The sequence below is a fragment of the Pinus tabuliformis genome, chromosome 3_1, assembly GCF_031772625.1.
Source record: "Pinus tabuliformis cultivar Carrire ecotype Pingquan chromosome 3_1, CPIR1, whole genome shotgun sequence".
Lineage (NCBI taxonomy): Eukaryota > Viridiplantae > Streptophyta > Pinopsida > Pinales > Pinaceae > Pinus > Pinus tabuliformis.
The window spans coordinates 184,052,918-184,067,977 of NC_142301.1; positions in this window are offsets into that span (position 1 = coordinate 184,052,918).

Consider the following 15,060-nt stretch of genomic DNA (forward strand, 5'->3'; position numbering starts at 1 on the left):
AGCTCCAGTGGTCTAGATGACGAGAATTCTTTTGACTTGAAATGTGTCCTAGCTTGCTTGCCAAATTGACATGACTTGTAGATTGAGTTATCGAGCCTTGACAATCTTGGTAATCCTCTCACAGCTCCCATCTTGCTAAATTTGATCAAACTGTCAAAACACATATGCCCAAGCCTCTTGTGCCACAACTGTGATTCAATCATTTTGCTTAAATAACAATTAACCCCGGAATCATCAAACACATATGCATTATTGTGGGTTCGAATTTCTTATCCCACCAGATTTCCATTATTCATGTTGTGGATCTCATAGTCTTTGGATCAAAAGGTCACATTATAACCATTATCACACACTTGGATAAAATTAAGCAGATTGTGCTTGATACCTTTCACATACAACACATTTTGTGCTTTTGTCTTTTGATCAAGACTGATTATGCCTTTACTCTCGATCCTTTTTGGAGCATTGTTTCCAAAGGTGACATTGTTTCCTCTATCCTTTTCATTTAGCGACATAATTTTTCTTTTATACTAAGTCAAATGTTTGGAACAACCACTATCCACATACCATCTATTCTCTTGATTATGGGCTAACAAAGTGAGTCCACACTGGATGCTCTTTTTAGTATTTTGTTTCTAGCTCCCCTTATCCTTTTGGATAGTTGTCTGTCTAATATTTTGGGACTTAGATAGGTATTCAAACCCACTTCTGCACTCACCTGCTTTGTGACCAAAATTATTACATTTAAAGAATTCTACTTTTCTTAACAAGGGGGAGAAGACATTTCGATCTCTAAAAGAAGAGTTTTGAGATCTAAATTTCTAATACTTATTATATCCAGGATTTTCATCTCTTTAAACATTGATCCTTCTACAATCAACAGCTTTATTTCCAAATAGATGACACTTATAACAATGACCATAACATAAATAGGCATGCCTATTGTTGGAAGTCTTATGAGATTGTGCATGAAGGTACCTTGGTTGTCTAGCTGATTGATTCGTTCTCCATTGATGATCTCATCTTTGCCCTACTGCTCTTTTTTCTACATTGATTCTTTTTGGATGCTTCTTCGCATAGTTCTGTGGTTCTTCGAATCCTATGGACCTGAAGTGTATCTTCTCCATAGAATATTCCTATTTCTTTGATTCATTATGAGAATTTCCAGGTCTAAAATGGGCCTCCTAAAAAAAATGTACAAACAAAATAAAATTTATAAGAACCAATATAATTCAAGATTATGATGTCAACCATGGGGGATGATTCACCATTTTTGGAGTAAAAAAGTAAAATATTAAAAAATAATAAAATAATAAAACTACTTTTTCAAATCATATTTTCAACTTATCTCCCTAAGGTTTTACTCAAATTTCAAGTGGGAGTATTCGTTGTATGCAAAATCTAATTCCTCATCCAAGGAGTGCCCATGTTGAATACTTTCAATGGACCCTGCTACATGAAAAATGAGAAATACATGAAAAAACGTGATTGCAATCACATTTTTCATGTATTTCTAATTTTTTCACGTAGTAGGGTCCATTGAAAGTATGCGACATGGGTACTCCTTGGATTAGGAATCAAATTTTGCGTCCAATGAGTGCTTCTGCTTGAAATTTGAGTAAACCCATAAGGTGATAAGTTGAAAATACGAGTTGAAAAAATAGTTTTTTTCTTTTTTCCCTCTAAAATTTGATGATGTAATCTAATCTTATTTTATTATTTCCACTATTATTTTATAATTTCCTTAGGAGGCTCAATTTAGGCCTCAAAATTCCCTTAATGATCCCAGAACTATTTTGATTCCTAAGGGCCTTTGGCTATTTAGAATCTAATCTAGTTTCCTTGTGCCTTCTTCAATTTTTTTAGTTAAACCCTTCTCGGCCTTTATTCCCTCAAGATCCGTTCTTAGAGAGACAACCTCTACTTCACGACTCTGGCAGTTCTCTTCCCATTCCAGGATCATGTCTTGAAGAACCCCTTCCTTTTGTTTAGCTTCTTCCAGTTTAACTTTCAAAGACATAATATCATTTTGGCATGTCTTTAAGATCGTTTCCTTTCTTAACTTGAGCAACTCCTGTTTTAAGTGCTTGTTCTCTTGTTCTGGTTTCTCACATGTTCCTTGTTTTTCTTCTAGTAGAAGAACTAAACTATCTTTGCTCTTGATAGCTTCTTCAAGTTTTTATTTTTGATAAGAAAACTCCTCATTAGCAGAGTTATACATAAATTCTTCAGCTTGTTGTAGTTGTTCCTTCAGCTACTTATTCGTTTTCCTTTCTTTCTTTAACTCATCAAGAGAATTTATGAATTCCCCTTCAAGGTCCACTATTCCTTCTTCTTCTTCTTCTTCTTCTTCAAATTCCATAATACTTTGTTTCTTGGAGTGTGTTCCAAAATCCATAAGTAAATACATATTTGAATCATCCTCCAAAGAGTTTTCATTGTCTAACTATGGTGTTGAGCTATCCTCTTTGGAGTAGAACCCCTTTTTCTTATAGAACTTTTTCTTCTGATGTTTCTAAGACTTGTTTCCAAATTTCTGGTCATCTTCCTTTTCAGCCTTTTCTTTGTAAGGGAATTTGGACGAAAAATGTCCAACTCTTCCATAGCCAAAACATTTAAAGGGAAACTTCCCTTTATATATTCTTGAGCCACGGTTTAGTTTCCTAGCTAATTGATCCAACTCCTGATCAGATTCACAATTGGATCATTCTTGATGATCTTTGTGCTCCTTGGCCTTTTTGTATACTGTGAATGTTGCTTCCTTAGATTCAGACTTCTCTCTTCCTACTCTCATATCATAGGATATGAGTGATCTGATAATCACCCTATGAGTGACATCAGCTAAAGATTTATTGATTAAAGGTATTACAGACTCATGTGCTGGTGTGTGTCTATGTTATTTAAGCAACGGATCGATCAGATTGCCAATACACAGACATTTAAATGGAAAGACAGCAGAGAAATACAGTAAGAAAATACAAGAACACAAGAAATTAATAAGGAGTTCACCCTATTCTCCATGGCTACATCTCCGGTCCAGCTTTCAGTGGTGGCATTATTTTATTGTGTTTCAAGCAGAGAATTACAATGCAGGAGCTCAATATGAGTCACTTGAAACAGATTTGCTTGGCAGGGTGGTTCTTGGATTCCCCAAGCCACTATTGTGCACAGACTCTTCTGCCTACCAGCTCTTTGACCTCTTTGGTCTGACAGATCCTCTCTGGGATGGCTTGAATCTCTCAAGCCCTCCGGTGCTCAACGCTCCCTTTGGTCAGCTCAGCCCTCTGTCTTCCGTTTTGCTTTTGCTTCACTATCTTCTTCTCTCTGTGTTCCGTCCTCCTCTCGGGATTCTAGTCTCTCTGTCTCCCTTTGTGTGTTCTGTCTTTGTTCATGGCTTTGAAGCCATTTGTTCCCATGTCTATTTGGTTCCTCTTCTGCCTCCATCGAATCACCTTCTGCAACTGCTCTTGGAGTTCCCTATTCGGCATCATCATCAGGCTCATAGGGAGTGGCCACATGTCCTCCTGTAATGCGCCATCCTGCTTCGTCGGTTGAATTCTTCAATTACATTCATGGAATGAGTCTTCCTCCACCGTGGCGGTCAAACAAACCTCAAATCCTTATAAACTGCAGCTTAATCCTTCGTCGATTCCACTTTCCCATCGGGCGCGATCTCAACCGTCCTATCTGGGTCCCCTAGATCCAACATCGTTCGCTCATTTCGTGCGGTTGACTTGCTCGACCTTTAGCGTGCGATGAACGGTGGTTTTCTCTCTCCTCCGCTTGCCACGCATCGATCACTGAGTGGGATCGCTCCAATTTCTCCAAAACTACTTACCGTTTGAGGGCGCCCCGATCAATACCACTGGTTTTTCAAAGCGTGGGTCCCACCTTGTCCTTTAGCACTTTTTTGCTTTTCGCCCGTGGTTCTCCAGCTCTCCACACGTCCGAGTGCTCGAGGCTTCTCCATTTCGGCCCTTTTCACCCAACGATGCGTGATTAGCACTAATCGTGCATCAAAATCCACCTCTGTTTCCCAATCCGGGCCTCCCAAGGGCTAATTCGACCTCCCGCGCAGTCTCCATGGACCTCAGTCAGCGCGCTTTGACCGAGGTCCTCGTCATTCCACGCTAGCTGCCATTTCCACTGGTTCAGGGTGTTTTTTATCGTTGTTCTGATTTCTTTGATGTTTGTCCGAACCTGATACAGTCATGGTTCCTTTGACAGTTATTTATGGATCCAATTCGGATCACAGCCTTCCCACTGAAAAAGCTTTTGGACCACCAAAAGTTGGTTTTCAAGCATCAACTAAGTGAGGATATTGTTTTCTCACTTGCCTAATCTCAATCCACTTTGCACTGCTTGGCTTCGAACCTTTGAACCCAATCCTGAGGTACTCCACATCTCCCCTGCGTGTTGTCCTCACCTTCATGTCCAGCACTGTGTCTTCCTACAATTCATTAAGATATTCAGGTAGTAGGTCATCAATAGAAGGAAATTGACTCTGCTCTTCAGGGTCCTCAATCATTGAAGGTTCAAACAATCTCAAGCAATCTACATTTACGACTAAGTAAATGTGCATGTAAGCTGGTAGATCAAGGCGAAAACCATTTTCACCAATCTTCTCAAGTATCCTAAAGGGTCCATACCTGATAGGCTTTAGCTTTTTACCTTTAGCTTGCATCCCGTGCTTGCTGATATACAGCCAGACTTGGTCTCCAACTTGAAAACTATGCTCCATCTGATGCTTGTCATGCCTAGCCTTGTACTTGGCTTGGCTCTTTTCTAGTTGTTCCTGTACTACCTGGAGGATCTCCTGGATCTGTTTAATGAACCTAGTTGCCCTGTCCACATCACTGTGTCCATCAACCATGGTATCTTTACCAAAGACAAAATCCAAAGGAGACCTTGGTATGAAACCAAAAAAAGTCTCAAAAGGAGATCTCTATGTAGAAGAATTTTTTGCTCTGTTGTAAGCATGCTACACATAACACAAGTGTTCATCCCAAAGCTTAGGATGTTTGTTGCAATATCCTCTCAGTAACTGGATCATTGTCCTGTTCACTACTTCTATCTGGCCATTAGTTTGTGGATGAAAAGTTGTGCTCTTCTTCAGTTTGGTGTCCATCAGTTCCGACAGACTCGACCAAAAATTCCCCACAAATCAGGTGTCTCAATCAGATATAATAGAAGTGGGTAATCCAAAATGAACCCATACATGTTCAAAAAACAATTTTGCAGTCTATTCAGCTGTAATCTGTTTATTACAAGGTATCAAAATACACATTTTGCTGAACCTATCCACAACAACATATAGATAATCACGACCTTTCCTAGATTTAGGCAGTCCTCCAACAAAATCCATTGAAACACTTTCCCAAGGGTGAGAAGGAACTAGCAATGGAGTGTACAAGCCTAGTTTTCTATTGTTGGGTTTGCTTTTAGCACACATAGCACACCCTCTTACATATCTAGAAACTGTCTCATTCATTTTCGGCCAATAACAGAACCTTTGCAGTTGTGCAACTGTTTTACTTACCCCAAAGTGACCTGATATCAGAGAAGTGTGTGCTTCCCTAACTATCTTTATCCTCTCAGTTTGTGGAATTCAAGGTTTCCCACAATGATATAAGAGTCGGTCCTTCACATGATAATCCAATTCTTCTACTCTTTTGCCTTGACTTAAAGTTGCATATACATCTTTAAAGTCTATATCTTGAGCATATTGTTCAATGTAGCTTTCATGTAACACAGAATTATGCTTAAGTATAGTAGATGCACTTATAATGGGTCTAGATAACATGTTTGCAACTTTATTATGTATGCCCTTTTTATATCTGATGACTAAATGAAACTATTGTAGAAACCCCATCCATCTATAGTGTCTTGATTGCTGCAACTTAGTTTGGGAGTGTAGATATTGAAGTGGTTGATGATCAGTATGTATTACTGTCTCTTTGCCCATTAAGTAATGTTTCCACTTTTTTACACTCTGAACTAATGCATACAATTCTTTATCATATGTAGGATAGTTAACTACTGCAGGATTAAAAGTCCCAGAATGATAACATATGGGTTTACTGTGTTGTGTCAACACTGCTCCCATGGCATAGTCACTGGCATCTGTTTGGATCTCAAATGATCTTTGCAGATCAGGCTGTGCTAGTACAGGTGTTGTACTAATCTTTTCTTTCAAGGTGTCGAAGGCTTTCTGATGTTTGCCTCCCCACTGAAACACCTTATTCAATCTTGTTAAAGCATGTAAGGGAGCTGCAATTGAGGAAAAGATAGAAATGAACTTCCTCCAATATTGTACTGCTCCTAAGAAGCTTCTCACTTTTGTAGCAACCTGGGTTTAGGCAAGTTCACAGTGACTACCACTTTAGAGGGATCTATTTTCAATTCACCTCCCCCTACTATATGACCCAAGTAGTTTAGAGATGTTTTGCCAAATTCACATTTTGAAAGTTTAACATAAAGTTTTTCTCTTTTCAAAACATCTAATGTCTCCTTAACATGCTTTAAATGTTCTTCCCACATTTTACTAAAGATCAAAATGTCATCCAGGTACACAATAACAAAGTCATCAAGAAAAGTTCTGAGTACATCATTCATTAATCTCATGAAAGTAGCAGGATCATTGGTCAAGCCAAAAGGCATAACTAGCCATTCATACAATCCCTGCTTTGTTTTGAAAGCAGTCTTCCATGCAACTTGCTCTGCAACCCTAACCTGATGGTATCCACTATGCAAATCTAGCTTGGTGAAATAAACAGCTTCCTTCAATTTATCTAAAAGATCATCTATGCGAGGAAGGGGATAACGATTTTTTATTGTTATCTTATTTAGTGCTCGGTAGTCAATGCACATTCTCCACGAGCCATATTTCTTTCTCACCAAAACGATTGGTGACCCACATGGTGATGTGCTAGGCCTGATGAAACCTTTCTTGAGCAACTCCTGCACCTGCTTCTTGATTTCAGCATTCTCTAAAGAAGACATCATGTACATTCCAATGTTAGGCAATGGAACATCTTGCTGCAAAATAATATCATGTACTATTCCTTTTTTGGGTGGCAGACCTTTAGGTTCTTGAAATAAGACATCATACTCTGAAACAACCTTTTCTATATCATCTTGTTGTTCAGCATTACAGCCCTCAAATACATTGGTTTTATCAAGTTTCTTTTCCTTTACAACCATCAGTAAGAATTGTTTGCATGAATTTATCATTCTTTTCATCTGCCCTGAGTTTATGAGAGTATAATTATTCTTGAGCTTATGAGCTCTTACAAAGTATTCGATTCCATGTTTGACAAGTAGATACTTGTTCTCAGCTCTATATAAAATAGCCTTTCTATCATACAAGTAAGGACTTCCTAAAACAATTCCACATATATCCAAAGGAATTATGTCTAACTCAACCTCATCTACAAATGCTGACCCAAAAGAAAACTTGAGTTTGCACTGTCTAGTCACTTGTAGCTGTGCTTTATCATTCAACCATCCTAATAGGTATGGTTTCTTGTGAGGTGTATTTGCTAATCCCAATTTCTTTACAATTGCTTCAGAAACTAGATTTACTTGTGAGCCACTATCAAACAAAGTATCAATCTTTTGATTTTTGGAAACAACTCGAATATGGAAAAGCTCATGTCTTTTTCTCTCATTTTCTTTATCAATAAGAGATTAAGCATAATTACTAGTAGATGCTTTAGAATTCTTACCTTTTATACCTGTGGCTGCAATAGTTGTTTCATCTCCCGAGTCTAAGCCCAAATCTTTTTGAATAGTTGCAGCAATCTTCTTCTTCTTGCCCTCAGACTTCTTAGGTCTCAGCTCTGGATGCAGAATCCAACAATTCTCATCATCATGCCCATCCTTTTTACAGTGAGTGCATGAAGCTTTGCTTTTCTGTGCAGTGTTAGCCTTCCTTGCTTTCCACTTTTGCTTTCTTTTCTCCTTGCTTTTGCTTACAGTGGGTTGGGATGGTCCCCCAACTTTTGGATTTCCATTCTTTCCTCTAGCTTCTAGATGAGTAGCTTGTACAGATACCTCATCTATACTAGTGGGATTAAACATGAGGATGGTATGCCTCATATAGTTGTGTAGACCACCAATGTACTTCAAAAGAGTCTCTGGTCAGTCTAATGAGATACCCAACATCAATGCTCTCTTTCTAAATTCTTGAGTATACCCTTGCACACTTTGCCCTTTCAACTGTTGAAGAGTTTTCGAACTCATCATGACTTGTTGCATGTAGGCCAATGGATAGAACTACTTTTTGATTGCAGAAACAAATTCACTCCAGATAGAGATAGTCTTACCATGTCTTTTCATATCAGCTTGGGTTCTGCCTTCCCACCAAACCAAGGCAGTGCCTCCCAGGCGTAGGCTTTTCAGCTGAATCTTACTCTTATCTGAGTCTATGTTTTGTACCATGCAATACACATCAATTTGTCTAATCCAATTGTCCAAATTTTCAGCATTTAGCTCTCCATCATATATAGGCAAACCAAATTTAACATCTAACTTAATCAAAGATGCTTTCTTATTATGCACAGGGCTATTAGGAGGTGTGAGAAAGCTTTCCTCTTTCCCTTTTCCCTTGGAGTGGTCATGGAAGTGAGACTCATCTTCTTCTTTATCTTGTTTAGAACCTAATGAATCTTCAACCTTATGCTTTCTAAAGTCACTATACATTTCTTCTACCATAGACTTTATAGCTAGGAAACTTTCTATGAATTGAGGGTCTAGCCCCACAGAACCTTCCTTTGACATTGTCTTCCGAGAATAGACTCTCCCAATTTCTGGATTAGTTTCCACCAACTCTCCTTCTCTTAATTTGAGCTTTGATCTAGTGAGCATTCACAGCTAAACCAACACAAGCTTATCTAACCTTACAACCTAAAGCTTTGATACCACTTGATTTGATTATCACCCTATGAGTGACATCAGTTAAAGATTTATTGATTAAAGGTATTACAGACACATGTGTTGGTGTGTGTCTATGTTATTTAAGCAACGGATCGATCAGATTGCCAATACACAGACATTTAAATGGAAAGACAGCAGAGAAATATAGTAAGCAATTACAAGAACACAAGAAACTAATAAGGAGTTCACCCTATTCACCAGGGCTACATCTTCGGTCTAGCTTTCAGTGGTGGCCTTATTTTATTGTGTTTCAAGCAGAGAATTACAATGCAGGAGCTCAATATGAGTCACCTAAAATAGATTTGCTTAGCATGGTGGTTCTTGGATTCCCCAAGCCACTGGAGTGCATAGACTCTTCTGCCTACCAATTCTTTGACCTCTTTGGTCTGACAGATCCTCTCTGGGATGGCTTGAATCTCTCAAGCTCTCTGGTGCTTGATGTTGCCTTTGGTCAGCTCAGCCCTCTTTCTTCCGTTCCGCTTTTGCTTCACTGTCTTCTTCTTCTATGTTTCGTCCTCCTATAAGGGTTCTGGTTTCTATGTCTCCCTCTGTGTGTTCTGTCTCTATTCATGGCTTTGAATCCATTCGTTCCCATGTCTATTCGGTTCCTCTTCTGCCTCCATCGAATCACCTTCTGCAGCTGTGCTTGAGGTTCCCTTTTCGGCGTCATCATCAGGCTCACAGGGAGTGGCCACATGTCCTCCTGTAATGCGCCATCCTGCTTCGTCAGTTGAATTCTTTAGTTACATTTGTGGAATGAGTCTTCCTCCACCATGGCAGTCAAACGAACCTCAAATCCTTACAAACTTCGGCTTAATCCTTCATCGATTCCGCTTCCCCATCAAGCGCGATCTCAGCCGTCTGATCTGGGTCCCCCAGATCCAACGTCGTTTGTTCATTTCACGTGGTTGACTTGCTCGACCTTTAGCGCGTGATGAACGACGATTTTATCTCTCCTCTGCTTGCACACGTCGATCACTGAGTGGGATCGCTCCAATTTCTCCAAAACTGCTTACCGTTTGAGGGCGCCATGATTAATACCGCCGGTTTTTCAAAGCGCGGGTCCCACCTTTTCCTTTAGCACTTTTTCTCTTTTTGCCCGCGGTTCTCTAGCTCTCCACACGTCTAAGTGCTCGAGGCTTCTCCATTTCAGCCCTTTTCGCCCAACGATGCGTGATTAGTGATAAGCGCTAATAGCGCATCAAAATCCACCTTCGTTTCCCGATCCGGGCCTCCCAGGGGCTAATTCGACCTCCTACACAGTCTCCATGGGCCTCAGTCAGCGTGCTTTGACCGAGGTCCTCGTTATTCCACGCTGGCTGCCATTGCCACTAGTTCAAGGTGTTTTTGATCGTTGTTCTGATTTCTTTGATGTTAGTCCTGACCTGATACAGTCATGGTTCCTTTGACAGTTATTTTTGGATCCAATTCGGATCAGTGAGAGTATCATACAGCTGGTCCATCTTGATATACTTTAAATTAACCATTTCTTCAATAGCTGATATTTTTTCATTAAATCTCATAGGCAGAGATATTAAGATTTTTTGAACAATCATCTCTTCCTTGACCTCTTCACCAAGTCCTCTAATCACATTGGTTACTTCATCGAATCTGAGGAATTGTTTTGTTATTCTTTCATCTTCACTCATTCTCAAGATCTCAAACCTCATTCTAAAGGTTTGACTTTTCGCTTGCTTGACTTTGTCATCTCCTTCATGACTCTGATTAATCTTTACCCACACTTCCTTAGCAGACTTACAGTGCATAACCTTTACAATTTCCGATTCACTAAGACCAAAGAGAATGGAATTCTTGGCTTTAGCATTATTTCCATTCAATTTTTTACCATATGCATTAGTGGGAGGAATATCAGGGAAATTTTAGTCTACTAGCACTAAGGTCCAAACTTCTACACCCAGGGACATAAGATACACTTCCATCCTTACTTTCTAAAAGGCATAGTTTGTCCCATCAAAGACTGGAATTCTACTTGAGTAAGCCTCTTGACTCTCTTGCCTACATATAATTCCTTATAGATATACCTTCCAAAAAGGATCCAACTGTCCTTTGCTAGCATCCGATGTCCACTGACACAATTTGATGAACGCCCACTGGCGTATTTGTTGATGATGATTGCCCACTGGTTGAAGATGTTGAAAAACAACTCAATGTTGCTTTTCATATGATGAAAGTTGCTTCACTAATGTTGTCGAGACTTTCAGTCTGACAACCAATTGTCAATTTCATTGACTTGTTCCCCCCTTTGTCAGCTGAAAGGAGAGACAATCTTCTCCAAAATATATCTGAACTCCCCCCCTTCAGGTGTAGGAGAGTTTCACTGTTGTACTCCCTCGTTCAACTGCATGAGAGTACCATCATCGGTTCATTGTTTGCTGCACTATGTGTGATTGTAGTCGGTTGTAGAACTGAGACAATCTTTTGACTGTGGATGACCATTCCCAAGGATTGATCCATTCATAATGTATCTTCAACCTGGCTAATTTTTGTTGGTTGCGACATTTTTCTGAGGAATGATTGGGCTTGCCACAATAGCGACAAGGATGGAGATCAAAACACTGATCTTCCATATGACCGGTCCTTTGACAATGAAAACATTTCGGTTGGACGTCAACTTCAGGTTGCGTGAAATTCTGTTTGTCTGCAACTTTTTCAGAACCTACTGAGGTGTGTTGTGCAAGAATTCCTACACTGACGAACTTAATTGGCTTGGAATAATCTGGGATATGTAATTTGGTGTCATCAGTGACATTTCCCAGGGATATGTAAGTTGGTGTCATCGATTCTTGTTATTTTGAATTTCTTCCCAGGGCTTGATGATGGGTTTGGAAGAAATTTGAACTGGAAAAAATTCAACACTTGAAGCTATTGGCATGAATGACTTATCATCTGGATGGTTCAAAGACTTGAAAGTATCACTCTTTTCTTGCAATTCATTCCTTTGAAGTTGCGACTCGATTTGAAGAAACTCAATGGTTTCATGTGTTTGTTGTAGATGCCGTGAAAGATCAGCAAGAGTTTCTTTGCTGATGTGCACCATGTCTTCATCACTGGAGATGATCAAACTGTGAAGAATGTTTAACAACTAAATATGTTGCGCCATCTGAACTTGCTCACTTGAAATCAGGCTCTCTTGTCATAGATGTCGTGATGTGAACTGTTTCACTTGATTTTGTTACTTGCATGATAGGCTTGCTTGCTATGGGACTTGAATGGCACGCTCGCTTGATTTGTTGCTTATTGCACTTGCTGGGAACACTTGCTAGAGTTGTAGAAATTTCTTGCTTAAACTTTGGAACTCACACTCGCTTGATGACGATCATGTTTGTGTGAATGCTCACTTGCCTTACTTGATGACTTCATGCTCACTTGAAGGAATAGCCATGCTCGCTTGATGTCGATCTCAAATTGCTTGATTGGTGTTAGAGTTGAACTTGTTTGGTTGCTTTGATGGTTGCTACAATGAACTTCACTTTGGCTCGCTTGAAGGTTTGAACTTTGTACTATTTTGACACAAATTGCTTGAATGAATACTCACGCTCGCTTGCAGGAGATGTGAACTTGTTGCTTGTTTGCTTTAGAGTTAAAATTTTTGCATTCACTTGATTCTGCTTAAAGGAAGGGTGTCGAACACTATCGAAAATGCACCAAAAAACGCTTAATGATTTAATGACTCACTACAATGAATTCAATTTGACTCAATTCAAGACTTGGGTGTTGGTTTCAACCGAGAATGCACCCTTACAATTCAATGTAATTTGAGTTTGATTACAAGTTCAATAATGTTGATGTAGACTGTGCTCTGAAACGTTGAAGTTTACAAATTCATTAACTTGATTGTAGTGATGTAGACTTTGATTTGAAATGTTGTAGTTTGCAGATTCATGAATTTGATTATATTGAGTGAATTTGTTTGTTGAGGTAGAATGTCGATGTTGAAAACTTTGATTATTTGTTGTAGTGATGCAAATGCATGTGTTGAGCTTAATTATCCTTCCTTGCAGCTATTTCGTTACAGGTGTTGTGCTTGCTGGCATTGTATTTTATGTGTGCATGAAATGAGATCATTTACATGTCAAAACTAGACACAAATCATAAGCAAAAACATGAAGCAATAAAAAATACCCGCCATCACAAACATACAAATGGTGTACCTAAGATCCCCTTATTCAATTTCGGGCGGATCTAGGACACATCAACACCACAAATAATATGTCTTTATTAAGTATTAAGGTCATCAATCTTTCATCTTTTACAACATTGCCACTAAAGCTTTCTCAAACAATGAGAATCTGATGCTCGCAAATTTTAGAAGCAAATGCGTTCAAAAAACTGACTCAACCTCCTACAACAATGAGCTTTCTTTTGAAAAACCGATCACTTCAAACTTACAGAGAAAGAAAAATCAATCCTTATCACTCCACAAAATCACTTATCACTCCACACTCAAAAAAATGCACACTTATTGCTCCAAAATTACAAAATAAATTTACCTTATCTCTCCATTACAAATAAATGATTTTATCCACTCCTTATCTCTCCTAAAAATCACACTTTATAACCTTATTACTCCATTACATAAAGAATACTCCTTATCTTAAAATTACAAAATTTAAAATAAAGAACACATCTTCTTACGTAGCTTTTAAATCCTTTTCATTTTAAAACACTTTATGAAATCACTTGAAAAGTGATATAAAGTTAAGTTGAAATAGGTGAATAAATTTTAGATTTCGATTTAAAACATGCACCATTCCCTTTATAAAAAATATACGTACCATAACCATACGTATTTTTTCCAAAGCTTGTTCACCGTAAACTTCCATTTGAACTTTCTTCATGCGCTTTCTGAGTTCCACATTCTGTATATTATATTTCTAGGGACGAGATCATCGTGCTGTAGAATAGATGCTTTGCCTTGCTCAAATCACACGCAATTAGGCATGAGATTCTTCACTACGCTGATCCAGCTTCACCACGTATCCGCATATTATGATGGATTGCTGCAGCCTTACAGGAGATTTACAGTCTGCCCGTGCATTGATGGCCATAATGCTGCAGGATGGATTCACATTTCATGCTTGTACTTACTCAATCCTGATGAAGATAGTGTTGGCAAATGATGATTTTGAAGCAGCAATTAATTTTTTCAATGAAATGAAAGATGAGAGAGTTCATTCGGATGTTCAGTCCTATAACACCGTTCTTAGGCCAGCTTCTGTAAGAGGACGTCTTGACATAATTGATTTACTAGTCGAGCATATGCATCGTGAAAATATTCAACCAGATCTAGAAACATGCATACATGTCTTTTATTCATATTATGACAGTGGTCTTATTCATACTGCGATGGAAGCATTGCAAGTATTAAGTGTACGCATGATATCATAGGATGAGACTGTTCATAGGATGAGACTGTTCAGAGGGAGATGCAATTGAATTGTCAAGCAAATGTCCTCCATGAAGACTCACAAGTTGAGGAATCTTTTATGGAGATTTTCAACGATTCTAAAGAATATCTTGCAGCAGCACTTTTTAACATGAGATTATGTGCATTAAGTGGTGTGCCAAATTTCTGGATACCAGATCAGAGTCCATGGGCCATTCAACTTTGCTTACAGTCGGACCAAATAGTCAGCTAGGAAAATGCATAAGCCTGCAAAGGATTCACAGAATATTTTTGAAGCATTGGAAAGTAAATACCGTATTTTGTAGCTTCAAATTGTTTTTCATCATAGTTCAAGGTCGAACTGTCCACAGGTCGATTGACTGCGCTCAATGAGCTGCAACGATTCATCAAAAACCTCCACAACACATTGACATTATGGGAGGAGACATTGTTGACAGTATTCGCAGATGGAGGTTGCAGCTAAGTCTTTTGTCAAATCCAGCTCTAATGGAGAAGAACAGATGGAGCATAGAGAGATCCAAGATGAAGCTCCGAGTCATTCTGGATAAACACTATAGTTGTTAAGTACTGGCAGGGCCGAGCTTCATCAGTTGTGGAGCTTGCTGAAGCATTCTCTAGATCAACATTTCAATTTATATGTAATGGTGAAATTAAAAAATCCATTATATAAATGAAGCATTGGATTTAAAAATCCA